The sequence below is a fragment of the Mus caroli genome, unplaced genomic scaffold, assembly GCF_978045245.1.
Source record: "Mus caroli unplaced genomic scaffold, Mus_caroli_1 scaffold_4, whole genome shotgun sequence".
NCBI classification, from domain to species: Eukaryota; Metazoa; Chordata; class Mammalia; order Rodentia; family Muridae; genus Mus; species Mus caroli.
The window spans coordinates 7,210,183-7,224,149 of record NW_028227259.1 but is presented as its reverse complement, the minus strand read 5'-3'; the positions used below and the strand labels follow the sequence as shown (position 1 = coordinate 7,224,149).

At 41.5% G+C, this 13,967-nt stretch overlaps 1 pseudogene across 1 annotated transcript in view; it reads left to right on the top strand.

Moving 5' to 3' along the window:
• Positions 1 to 5,798: 5,798 nt before the first annotated feature.
• Positions 5,799 to 13,967, top strand: part of LOC147004907 (protein DBF4 homolog A-like) — a 386,595-nt pseudogene continuing 378,426 nt past the window's right edge. The window contains exons 1-2 of the transcript XR_015046882.1: positions 5,799 to 6,227; positions 6,725 to 6,885. The product of XR_015046882.1 is annotated as a protein DBF4 homolog A-like (transcript). The remainder of the gene's footprint in view (positions 6,228 to 6,724; positions 6,886 to 13,967) is intronic.

Genomic DNA, 13,967 nt, shown 5'->3' with positions numbered 1-13,967 from the left:
GGGCTGGAATTTGTGTTCTTTTAGTGTCTGTATAACATCCGTCCAGGATCTTCTGGCTTTCATAGTCTCTGGTGAAAAATCTGGTGTAATTCTGATAGGCTTGCCTTTATATGTTACTTGGCCTTTTTCTCTTACTGCTTTTAGTATTGTATCTTTATTTAGAGCATTTGTTGTTCTGATTATTTCGTGTCGGGAGGTATTTCTTTTCTGGTCCAGTCTATTTGGAGTTCTGTAGGCTTCTTGTATGTTCATGGGCATCTCTTTCTTTAGATTTGGGAAGTTTTCTTCTATAATTTTGTTGAAGATGTTTGCTGGTCCTTTGAGTTGAAAATCTTCATTCTCATCCACTCCTATTATCCGTAGGTTTGGTCTTCTCATTGTGTCCTGTATTTCTTGGATGTTTTGAGTTAGGATCTTTTTGCATTTTACATTTTCCTTGATTGTTGTGCCGATGTTCTCTATGGAATCTTCTGCACCTGAGATTCTCTCTTCCATCTCTTGTATTCTGTTGCTGATGCTGGTATCTATGGTTCCAGATTTCTTTCCTAGGGTTTCTATCTCCAGTGTTGCCTCATTTTGGGTTTTCTTTATTGTGTCTACTTCCCTTTTTAGGTCTAGTATGGTTTTGTTCATTTCCATCATCTGTTTGGATGTGTTTTCCTGTTTTTCTTTAAGGACTTCTACCTGTTTGATTGTGTTATCCTGTTTTTCTTTAAGGACTTCTACCTGTTTGATTGTGTTATCCTGTTTTTCTTTAAGGACTTGTAACTCTTTAGCCATGTTCTCCTGTAATTCTTTAAGTGAGTTATTAAAGTCCTTCTTGATGTCCTCTACCATCATCATGAGATATGCTTTTAGATCCGTGTCTAGCTTTTCCGGTGTGTTGGGGTGCCCTGGACTGGGCGAAGTGGGGGTGCTGGGTTCAGATGATGGTGAGTGGTCTTGGTTTCTGTTAGTAAGATTATTACGTTTACCTTTCGCCATCTGGTAATCTCTGGGGTTAGTTGTTATCGTTGTCACTGTTTAAAGATTGGAGCAGAAGCTGTGTTCCACTCACCAGCAGTCTCAAAATCCTGCGGCGGGGGTCGTGGGAAGCTGGCGGTACCCCGGTGCTGGTCCAGCCGGAAGAGGCCTGTGGTCCTACTCAGGTCGGTTTTCTGCTTCCCTAACTAATGCAGTCTCTGGTCCCGCGCGCAATTGGATTGGAGCAGAAGCTGTGTTCCACTCACCAGATGTCTTAAGATCCTGTGGCGGGTGTTGTGGGTAGCTGGCGAGTGTCAGCAGACCCTGCGCCCTAGCTACCCTGGTGCTTTTCTCACCGGAAGAGGCTTGTGGCCCTACGTAGGCTGGATTTCTGCCTCCCCAACCAAAGCAGTCTCAGGTCCCGCGTGATTGGACTGGAGCAGAAGCTGTGTTCCACTCACCAGCAGTCTCAAAATCTTGTGGCGGGGGTCGTGGGTAGCTGGCGGTGTCAGGCGGCCCTGCGCTCAAGCTTCCCCTGTGCTGATCCGGCCGGATGAGGCCTGTGGCCCTACTCAGGCCGGTTTCTGCTTCCCTAACTAATGCAGTCTCAGGTCCTGCGCGCAATTGGATTGGACCAGAAGCTGTGTTCCACTCACCAGAAGTCTTAAGATCCTGTGGCGGGTGTTGTGGGTAGCTGGTGAGTGTCAGCAGACCCTGTGCCCTAGGTGCTCCAGTGCTTTTCTGACCGGAAGAGCGATTATCTAATCCTAAGTGGTCATGTTTAAATATATATACTTATGAGTTTATAAATATACAAATTTACAACACAATATATTTGTATTTATAAATATAGTAGATACTCATAATTTAAATCTACAATACAAAATTTATATTTATATAAATAAAATTATGCTTATAAATGTATAAATATTTAAATATATAATATACATATATAAATTTATAAGTACATTCCTATACTTATGAGTTTATAGAAATTTTAACCAACACAAACTTAATTTTTCTTCTTAGAGACTTTACCATTCAAACAATATGAGAAGAGATAGGATATAATGATCTATAACTCTAGCACACAGAGGAAAAAGGCAGGAATATCAGAAGTTCAAAGTCAGGTCTTCACATGGCTGTGTGTACACATGTGCACATACCTGTATTCATGACAAACACATACATACAATTTAATATTTGCATACACATTAATGAAGACATAATTTGTCATTTAGTATTGTTTCTAAGCATCTAGTAATTTGGAGTTCTAAGTCTAATGAGTGAGGTCTTTTTAACTTCTACTAAGGAGTGATTTGCATTGAAAGATCCTGACAGAATGTAAAAGGACACAGAAGCCCTGAAATTGGCAAGATAGATGTCAGTGTTAGCAGAACTAGCTTCACTGATTTAGAAAAATAGAGGTGCACAATGCTCTGGCTACTCCTTGAACCTGTGTGTCTGCCAATGTTTTGACCGTTCCTTGACCCATGTGTGTGCCCACTGATGAAGCCCATTGCCAGGTGTTTGTAATATTGGTTGCTGAGAAAGAGTCAGAAAATCTCCCCAGCAACCACAGCCCGGCCAATCCTGAGTTGCTACACCAGCATCAGACTCTCTCCTTGTACCCCTCCCATACCCATTTCTTGAGAATTGACATTGTTTAGATCTGGAAATCCCCTACTCTCTCCCTTCTCCTTTCCCCCCTGAGGGCCTATAAAAACTGGGACCTCTTTCCTCTCAAGGTCGACTCCTCTACTCCTGCGCTGGATGAGTCCTCCCCAGAGCTCTGGCTTTCCCCAATAAAGCCTCATGTGGTTTGCAACAGGCTCGGTCTATTGTGAGTTCTTGGGTGTCCGCTATTGTTCTGAGGCCGGAGCGAGGGGCTCCTCTCGGAGTCTTTCAGCATCACTCCAAAATTTATATATTGAAGCCCCACTATGATGGTATTTGAAGATGAGATCTTGAGAAGTAACTAGGTCCTAGGGTGAAACCTCCACTATCAGATTAATGTTTGCATGACAAAGGGAGAAAGAGAGAGAGAGAGAGAGAGTGGTCAGAGCAGGAAAGCTCTATTTGTATCTCATAAGGATGGGGCAAGGAGGCTGCTGTCCATGGCTCAGAAAGTAGTCCTTGCCTGGCACCAGATCTTGCAGTGCCGGCCTTGCTTTCTGACCTCTACCACTGTGATAAATGTTTCATTTTGTGTGTGTTTTGCTTGGTAGTGCTAAGAGTCAAACCCAGGCAGGAGTTACAGCTCTGTTCCTTACATGTTTGTTACTTAAGTTACTCAGTCTATGCTGTTAGTGCCGTAGCAATGACTAACTATGACAAACCTTTAAAAAAAGTATTTAAATATTTGTTACATCAAACTCATATGTTTAACTTTTGAAATTATTTAGCATATTCCAAATAACCTAAAATGTGAAAAAGTAAGCACTCTATTTAGAGCAATGTAATAATAAAACTTTGCATTAAATTTGTATAATGCTTTGGGTAGGATGGCCATTTACTATATTAATGCTATTGACCTATGATCATGGGAGATCTTTCCAACTTCTGATATCTTCTCAATTTTTTTCTTCAATGACTTAACAATCTTATCATAGAAGTCATTCTTTCACTTGCTTGGTTAGAATTATCTGAAGATATTTTCAATTGTGAAAGATATTCCCTGATTTCTTGCTCATCCCACTTGACATTTGTATATAAGAAGGCTACTGATTTTGGGGAATTACTTTTGTATCCAGATACTTTGCTGAAAGTGTTATCAGCAGTCAGGGTTCCCTGGTTGGAATTTTCAGTCATTTATGTATACTATCATATCATCCCTCTTGTGGGACATTCAGTAGACAAGACTGCTCAGACACAGGTTTAAATCAATAGAAAATCTTTATTATTCAGTCGGAGACTATACTGGGTGTTCGTGATCCCAATGTAGCCCTGGGACTTTCTCAGGGTGAGTTTTCAAGCACACAAAAAAGGTCTCAGTTGACATACTTCAATTAATAAGAGCAGTGAGCCAGAAGCAGAACCCACAGAAGCTGAAAAGCAAGGTTAGTACATTTAGAGCCTTCCTCAGAACTATGGGTTTGATGGATTAGGTCTTTGTTTTCATTTGGGCAGGTGGAGGTGTCTACCTCCTGAGTTTTACAGCCTGAAGGGTACTTCCATCATGGAGTCAGTTATGCTATGGTCTGTGGACCTACTACAGTCTGAGGTCTGTTATAATCTGCAAATAAAGATACTTTGACCTCTTCACTTCCAGTTTTATTTCCACTAGTTGTCTATTGTTCTTGCTAAGACTTCAGGTTCTATATTGAATAGGAATGGAGAGAGTAGACAATCTTGTGGAATTTCTTTGAGTTTCTCTTAATTTAAGTTCGTGCTGCCAATGGTTTTGCTCTAAGTTGTATTTATTGATTACGTATGTCCCCTGCATCCCAAATCTGTTCACAGCTCTTACGATGAAGGGGTGTTGGATTTTTCTGCAACTGATGAGATGATCACGTGGTTTTTTTGTCTTTCAGTTTTTTTATATGTTGGATTACATTTATTGATTTCCATATGTTGAGTCATTTCTGCATCTTTGTGAATAAGCCTACTTGTTCTTAATCTTCTCTCTCTCTCTCTCTTTTTTTCTTAGGGTCAAATGCCAATATATATATTTCAAAATCTATAAAGCTCAAGTTCTAATTATGTTAATATGTGTTATTATTATTTCATCCTGGTGAGCCTCTAACATTTGATAGGGGCAGTGTCTTATTTAGGGCTTTATTGCTGTGAAGAGACAGCATGACCAAGGCAACTCTTATCAGGACAACATTTGATTGGAGGTGGCTTACAGGTTCAGAGGTTCAGTCCATTATCATCAAGGTGGGAGGATGGTAGTGTCGAGGCAGGCATATGGCAGGAGGAGCTGAAGGAGCTGAGAGTTCTATGACTTCATCTGAAGGCTGCGAGGAGAAGACTGGCTTCCATGCAGCCAGGAGGAGGGGGTTAAAGCCTACACCCACAGCGGTACACCTATTCCAACAAAGCTACACTTTTGAATAGTGCCACGCCCTAGGTAGGGAAAGTGGCCTGAGAAAGTAGTTTCCCTTATCTATTACTGGTGCAGGTTTGAAGCTGACAGATATAGGAGGAAGCAAACGTATCGCAGAGCATCCAGCTGACTCACACTTCACAAGCCTTCCTAGACCTCTGGGAGACATCTGATTCTCCTGGAGTTGGGTTAACCACTCTCCCTTAGGTATCAAAATTAAAATGAAATTAAATGCCAATTAAAAAAAAAAGGCGTGGAGAATGGATAGAGATATCGCAGAGGTTTAAAACACTAAGTGTTCCTCCTGAGAAAATGAGTTGGATTTCCATAACCCACAAACCTTCTGTAACCCCAGTCCTAGGGACCCAACATTCTCTTTGGGCCTCCAACCATAGATACTGCATACACATGGCGGTTGCACAGACACACCTGTCAGCAAAATACTTCATACGACTAAAAGCATTGAAAACCGCCTTGGGCAAATTTTTACCAAAAAGGCTTTTCTTAATTGCACCTGAAAACGTGTGACTCACGCCCAGCACACAGTAGGCCCTAAGTCCAGATCTGTGTCAAAACTGACTTGTCCTGCACTCAAGGCATGGTCGCTTGGAAACACAAGCAATAGTAGTAGCTAGTGAGCAACCCTGCAGCTCCTCGCAGACCTCTGGGGGGAATTCGGGGTGTGGCCACTGTGCAGGTGACCTCCATCACCTCTCCTTCTTTGGTCTGCAGTCTCCTTCTTGGGTTTTGGGGTGCCGATGGTCGCGTCGCCTTGGAGACCAGCTAGCTGTGCGGGGAGGGAACTACATTTCCCAGCTACTCTGGTGCGCGTGGCCGGATGCGGCGCGGGGGCAAGTGCACCACCAGGCCCGCTGCGCACCCGGCTCGCTCCCCGCCATGCTGGCCGCCCGCCCCGGCCTCCGCCTGGGGATGAGGTGGGAGGCGCTAGAAGCCACTTAGGTACAGCCTGGCGCCCGAAGCGGCGCTCGCTAGCTGCCCTCGCCACCGAAGCGCCCGCCAGGCACAATGCAGCACTGAGGCAAACGCGGCTGCGGCAGAGGCAGCGGCTCGGGCTGGGAAGGGGCGGTTGGGAGCCCGAGCCCCGGGCCGGGGCAGGAGCAGCTGAGCGCCGCCACCATGCAGGCAGCAGCGGCCGCGTCCTTCTGGCTGCTCTGCGTCTTGGGGACCTGCCCTGAGGCGCGCTGCGGTCGGGCAGGTAAGTTCGCAGCTGCTGGGGCGTCCAGGACACTTTGGAGCCTGGAAGGACCCCGAAAAGCCGCACCCGCAATTCCACAGTGCGCGGTTTTTTATTTTTATTTTTTGAAGGGCTGCGCGGAAGGGGTGTAAGCACACATGTGTGGGGGACACGAGGATGCATCAGCAATCTGGGATCAAATGCTCTTTCTTTCTTTCTTTCTTTCTTTCTTTCTTTCTTTCTTTCTTTCTTTTTTTTTCCTCTTTCCTCCTGCAAAAGAAGAGTCTCCTTCAGGAGAATGGGAACGGGGTGCCCTGTTTCTGGGCCCGGAGATGCTCCAGGGGAGCTGGTTCCAGGGTTTTCCAGCTGGTGTCTCTGCGTCCTTCCCAGTTAGGTCCGGGAGGGAGGAGGCGGGGGAATAAAGGTGATGAGGACCGCAGGATGGAGGACTGTGGGTCAGGGTCATTATTTTTTGCTGTTTCTCTCCACTCCCTCCTTCCCTCCTGCCTGCCTGCAAGGAGTCGCCTCACTGAAAGGACTGGAGAGGGGGAATGAAAACCGCTTCCTGGAGCGCCAGAGCATCATACCACTGCGCCTCATCTATAGCTTGGGCGGCGAGGACGAAACTCAGCACGACCAGCTCAACACTCGGGTGAGGGGCGACCCTGGCGGACCGCAGGTGAGTGGCAGGGTTCTGGAGGTGGTCCTCCACGCTGCCCAGGGACCCCGCGTTTGCTTAGGGTTGCCCTGGAAAAGCGGTGTACCGGGTGAAAAGAGCACAGTCCTAATGTGATTCCCGCATGATTCTCTTGGTGCAAGTGCAAAAAGGAGGAAAAAAGGAACCGAAAGAAGGGTAGGCTAATGTTTTGCAGAGGTGCTAGGGGGTAGGGGTAGCATTGGATGCACCTAGTAGCCCTGTAACCTGAGCTAGGGACAAGAGGCACAGACCCTCATCTCCTTAGTCAAGCAAAAACTGCATGGGGTAGGAGGAGATTCTATTTAGGCAGGATATGCATCATCATCTTTGTTGTTTTAACTCTGAGAGAAAACATTATCAACCAAGATGATTATTGTAGAAAGAAGAGAGGAGAAGAAAACTAGGCTGCTCTAAGAAACCAAACTAAAATAAATAACATCTCAAAATCCCCTGGTCACTGAGATTTTTGAACACCAGAGACATGCCCATTCAGTCCTAACTTAATGTCCGAAAACGGGTCTTCCTCGGGTGCAATCGTTTTATTGAGCACTTACATTGCTCTGAAAACTAACTTATTTCAGTACTTGCATTTTAATCAATACCAAACATCTATAGATACAAATGAGTACTGGCTAACTCTAGCAAACATTTTTGGGACCGTAAGTGTTTTTATGTTTGTATGGATCAAGCTGACAATTTGTTCATCTACAAGTGCATCTGAAGTTCATGTAGTTGGTAATTGAAAACTTTACTTAAGTAAAGATAAGCTGGGCAGTTTCATATCATAAATACTTTCAACACTAACATAACTGTGATGTGATAATGTACTCAGTTATTCACGTGTGTGACATATGTAAAGAGTGAAAAATATCTAAGTCTATATTTGCACTTGAATATTTGGCTCCATTAAAATTTTGTTGACATAGGTAGAAATTCAGGGTAACTTGTAGTATCCATGGATGTTAGATTAATGTAGTAGAGAACCTCACATGTCCAGCTCTTAATGAAGGATTTTATTATCTGAATTAATGCTTGGCAGCTGCTTGTTTCTCTTGTTAAATTTTGGCTTGTTTCCATGGAAAACCTGCAGAAGGGAACCTGTCTTATTTTTCAGTTAGTTAATAATTATTCCTGTGAGGGAGTATTCTGTTGCTTGTTTGTAGCCTCTGATTAAAAAGAAAAAAAAATCTAGACACACACACACACAAACTAAAGAGAGGAATATAGTGAATCCTAGCTTCATTGACTGGGAACGTACAGTCCATCTTGCTTTTCTCTGCCTCCTACTGGCCTGCTCCTTTCTGTATTACTTTGAAGCAAGCACCTGATGCTTTATTTATTAACATTTTCAGTAATAAAACTCTGAAGGATAAGGGCTATATTAAAAATGCAACTCTGAATTGCCACAGTAAAAATAAGATTCATTCTTTGATACTATAAAACAACCATTCTTTCAGAAACACTTATCTCAAAAATATACTTATATGTTTGTTACACACACACACACACACACACACACACACACACACACACACACGCATTCATTTTGAGCCAGAGCTAAAAGAAAGGGCATACTTAGTTCATTGAAGTCTCTTTTAGTGTATGATTTCTTCTACCTATGCTTTTGTCTTTATTTTAATTTGCCTTTTAATTGGTTCTTATTTTTAATTTTCATTGAAATTTACTTATTGAGACATGACGTCTTTTATTCTGTATAGAGTTTTCCATGGTCAGGAATTTGCTGATGTAGACAGTGTGTTAGAGCAAGCCCCAGAGTCTTTGTGGGAAGGGAAGGAAGGATGTAGAGGAGCAGAGATGCAGAGAGAGAGGTATGAGCGAACAGACGCGGGACCTCTGTCTCTGCTGCCTGCTGACCATGACCTCAAATCCGCCCACTTTGTGATGATAGAAGGAAGGCCACTGCTTCTGAGAAAAAGAGTGTTGTTTTCTCTCTCAATGTTTCTAGAACACCTCTTCTGAGATGTTTTAACTCAGATGGGCCTCTCCATATGGGGCATACGATACGATAGGCCCTTCACAAGGAAACTTTGCAGCCCAGGTGAATGAGACTGTTGTTTGGTAGAACTTAGGTTAAACATGTATAGATGACTACTCCGAGTCAGAATTGGAAGTAATGCTATTTATAATTATGGCAAATTATCCTCGGTATCTAAAGGTACACACAGCACATTTTGATATCTCCATCACCCAGGGAGTCAATGTACTTTACCAGGATCCTTTAATTGCAGCAGGACACCACAGAGAACTGATGGAATCTCAAAGACCAGTATTTCCTACAGAGAGGAAACTGAGGGATTTTCTTGTCTGTTAGGCCTTCCTGGTTTCCAGAGAGCTATAATTTAACCCGAAAATGTGTGGATTTTATATAGCTCTTGTTTCTATTATTATTATCATTATTATTTTGGTAAAAAGAACTTTTGGCACTGTAGATACCCATGGATATCTTTAGCATTTTCCTTTGTATTATAGAAATAATGTCTGGATGATTCTTTTGTTACCTCATAAGGTACACGTGTGTGTGTTTGTGTGTGTGTGTGTCTGTGTGCAAGCAATTCATTTATTGACTCATTAAGAGGAATTCACTTTGAGCTCTTGCTAGTTAGCATTTTAAGTAAATCAAGGTCATAGGCATTTAGAAATAAAAGCCACAGTTCTAGCCTTTAAGGGGTTTACAGAGAGCTGGGAAAATGAATGAGTGCTTGAACAATTATTCTTTGCCCTTCAGTCTTGAGGTAATTACAGGGGCTGTGGAAACAGTGGAAGCCCAGTGCCCAGCGCATAACCCCACAAGAAGTCTCTGGGCTCTCCCAGGAGGTGCTGTTTGATTGGTCATATTACAGACAGGGAGTGGGCATAGCTAGTAGAGAGGGCAGCATGTTCAGAGTCACATGGAAGCCAGGCATTGCCTCTGCTAACTGCAGATGAGATTTGGGGGACCAGTGTGAGAAGCATGTCGCTCCTAGATGCTGCAGCAAGTTCTGATGTTCTGAGGAGTTGGGACTTGGCTCTGCAGGATATGTAAGCCTTTTGGCAAGGAGGATTAACTGGCTAAATTCATGATCCTATGGTATCATCCTAGTGTTACAGAAGAATAATTGTAATTCTCAAGAGTGAGCAGGAGTATTATTCACTTTTATTCACTGATCAATTCCAGTTCGTATCATTAAGCTTTGTAAGTGCCGAGCTCCCAAACATGCTGAGAAGACCAGATGAGTGGCATTTATGAAGCACCTAGGTCAACGCTGGGTATGCAGTGACTCTCTAAGAGTCTTTTAAGTCATAGTCACTCCCTTGGCAGCTCCAGGACTGTTTTTATTCATTTTATGACATCATTTGAATGCAAAATGATGCCCTCATTACCTGAATTTAACACATTCCCTGAAGTTACAGATTACTCATTTTTTCCATAACTTGGAATGGTCTTGGAAGGAAGAGACCTTATAGGCCATTCAAATTAGCTCAGAAATTACCGCTTACCTGATAGGCTCGAGCAACTGACCAAGGGAAGGTGGTCACCACTGTAGTCTTAGATGGTTCCATTCCTCAAGCTCAAGAGACTAGGTGAGTATCAAATTTCTTTTATATTATTAATGTGAGCTTGTTTCAGTTTTCATCCATAAATGGCAATATGAAGCTTTTATTTTAGAAGAAATTTCACTTTGGTTCTACTTGAATGGTGACAGTTTAGTGTGAAATGGTGATTTCACTGATACAAGGCCATATTGTGAGATTCTTTTTTCTTTTTACTTATTGCATAGTGAGTTATTCCAGTGCTTACTAATTCTTATTGCAAATGGGATGATTACCCTGTGTAGACACTCATTATGTCATAAAATGCTAGAGATTATAGTCAAAATAGTTGTAGTTGATTGTGAGTAACCTTGCTGTCTTCAGGGTTGTCAAATATGAAGTAGTGCCAAGCTTAGAAGATAGCCCTCAAATATTTAAAATATTGAGGTTTTTGTTTTTTTTCCTTCTTTCTTGACAGTTTTTTTTTTTTTTGCTAAAAGAATTGCCTGTCTGTAGATAGTAAGGTAAAACATATATCTTTCATGAATTTGTATAAGGTGTCATGTACTGAGCCTTACTGCTTATTGACCATTGATGGCCCTGTCGTTGCTATCTTAGACGTGCTTACTAATGGTTGCTCTTTGTGCCAGCTAAGCAGCATATAGTTACCACGACACTATACGTGGGTCATCTGATAGTTTATTTTGTTACATGGTTACCTTTATATTCTGTTATGTATTTTTAAAACACCCAGTGATTTTATACTCCTACAAACGACATAATTTCTTCTATCAGAAGTATTGTTTGGAAATACAAGATCTACTTTCTTCCATCCTGTCCTCTGCAAAGTATTACAGATTCATAAGGAGTCGTCAAGTGGGGACAAGGACATGGATCTATAACTCTCCACCGTCTTATTGCTCACCATTAGTGAGTGGGTCAGAAAGCACACTCAAGGCAAGATGGCAGCAGAGCTGTGCTCTGGCTTTTTTGTTTATATTTTGGCGAATATTTATATATATGGCATGGAATGTGTGAGCTGTCCTTAACATCAAGCTGTTCCCTCTGAGGGCACTGAGTCAGGCTGGCACTCAGTTATCTGCAGTACAGCTCCCCCAGTGGTGAAGGGTTCCTAGGAATTATAGCTTTCATGGTAGCTTGCCAGGTTAACACAAACATCTTTTTTCTTTTTTTTTTTTTTTTCTAAAAGTACATTTGTTAAACTTAGTAGCTCAATATTAATACATTTTTGCCATATGGAGCAGGAAAGAAATATTTCACAGTGCATTTTTGTTTACCTACCAATTCAATAAAGTAAAAATAAAAATTAAAATATCCATTAATCCCTTAAATATTTTTAAAACAACCTTCTTTTAATTTTACAACTATCTATCATCTATCAATCAATCAATCTGTCTATCTACTGTGCATGTGTGTGTGTGCGTGTGTATGTTTGTACATGTGAAGGTCAGAAGACAACATCATACAGGAGTCACGTCTCTCCTTTTACCATGTAAGTTCTGGGAATTAAACTTAGCTTACCAGGCTTGGCTGCAAGCATCATAATCCACTGAGACATCTTGTAGGCTTTCCCTTAAAGTTTCATTCAGAATATAAATGTAGGGATAGAATTCTAGACGACAGAAGAGACCTAATTCAGGTATCACTCTTTCTTATCTTTGATATCCCAATCTGTATGTGTATACTGTGTGTGTGTATGTGTAACAGATACATATACATATAGTTATGTATGCAATTCCTCACAATTATTTTATTGTGCACAGAGGATTCACTGTTTGATCATTTCTTCATAGCTACATGGAGACCAAGTAGGAGCTTATGAGTTTATAAAGAATGTTGTTAGTTTTACTTACTTTCTCACAGTACAAAACATGCCACGTGTTCATTTTATGGTTCTAGAGCCCATTTTAGAGAGAGACCTGCTGTTTTTCTCCTGACTCACTGAGAATGGAATCTGTAACAGAGGTATCATTTCACAGCTCAGTGAGGCTAAGCTAGGACCACCTTTATCAGGAAGTCTTGAGGACTAACCCCATGTGGAAAGAAGATGCTCATCAGAGTGGGACAGGCATGGAAGGGGGGGTGGGGGGTGGGTGGAGAAAAGCGAGAGGAATGGTCGGAAGCAGGAAGGGAAGGAAACTGAGAAAAGAAGATGTCAGTGTTATGTATGCTGTGTATTAACATGTTTAATATGTGGTAATTTTGTGGGGGCTTTTATGCCAAATTAACTTCTTAGTGTTTGGTGTACATCATGTTCACAGAAGTCCAGTGGTAGGTCATAACTTGCCATCTTTAATGAAGCCAACAGGGGATTTGAACTCAAAAAGTTCATGTCCACTTCACTTGCTGAATTCTTGGGTCAGACAGGATTCAAGACATGTAGATGTCTTTGGCATCAGAATCCAAAAATTTCTTTTATTTCCCCGATTGGAGTTACACTTTTAGTGCTTCAAAAATACCGGTGTTTATATTTGAAGTTACAGTACTGTGAAGAGGCTTGCTGAGCACAGTAGGGGTCTTCCGTTTTACTATCCTAATAACTAATGGAATATGTGGTAGACATTTGACTTCCAAGAGCAGGTCTCAAAAGAGGTGTCTATTGATATTATATTGATGATTATGTTTTCATTATAAGTTCAATTTTTAGAATTCAGCAGTCAATATCAAAATTATATATGCTCTTGTAGCCATAGGGTTTTTTTGACAGAAACATTAAATGGTAAACAGAGGTCTATATTCATATAGTCCCCCATCAAAGGAAAAGGTACAGTGTATCTTTATTTCCCTATAGTTCCAGTAGCTTAAGGGTTCCATATGTCAAACCATTCAGGTAAGACAGATTAATAATAACCCAAATGATAAGTTCTGTGAACATCTTACTGGATGTGTTTATTTTGGTAGTAAAAGTACCAGAAAGAAAAAGAAACGTTGGAAGCAAGAGTTGAAAATACAGGAATTCATTTTTCCAAATGCGTTCCAAGTACCGTAAGCACTGTGATGAGTGGCTTGTGTTCATTCTGTTTAAGGACGAGGTAGATACTATTATACCCACTTTGTAGGCGAGTGAGTTAGCTTTCCCATGCTCATGTAGCTTAATAAAAGGGTAGAAATGGGAAAATAATTCTGAAAGGAAATGTTAAAATCAACAAAATAGCCTTTAACAAAGTTTTTGCTACTAATTTATCCTGGATTTCTATTTATCTGTGTTAGAATATACCAACATGATTTCGTCAGAAACTCCTGACCCTTCTTCTCTGGATAACTTGTAATTATTTTACATGTAAATAAAAATTACATGTGTTTAAAAACTACTTAACATGAAAACTGACTTTAGCCTTCCACTCCCTTTACTCCTGATTTTAGGTCCTTTTATGGTAAAAACCTATTTTCTTTTCTCCAAGAGAAGCTATTACATATAACTGGATTTTCAAAATAAAATGAAAGATTCTGCATCGTGATGCCAAAATGCCAGCAGTTCTGATTGGAAAGAGGGGTTTAGAATTTAGTTATTC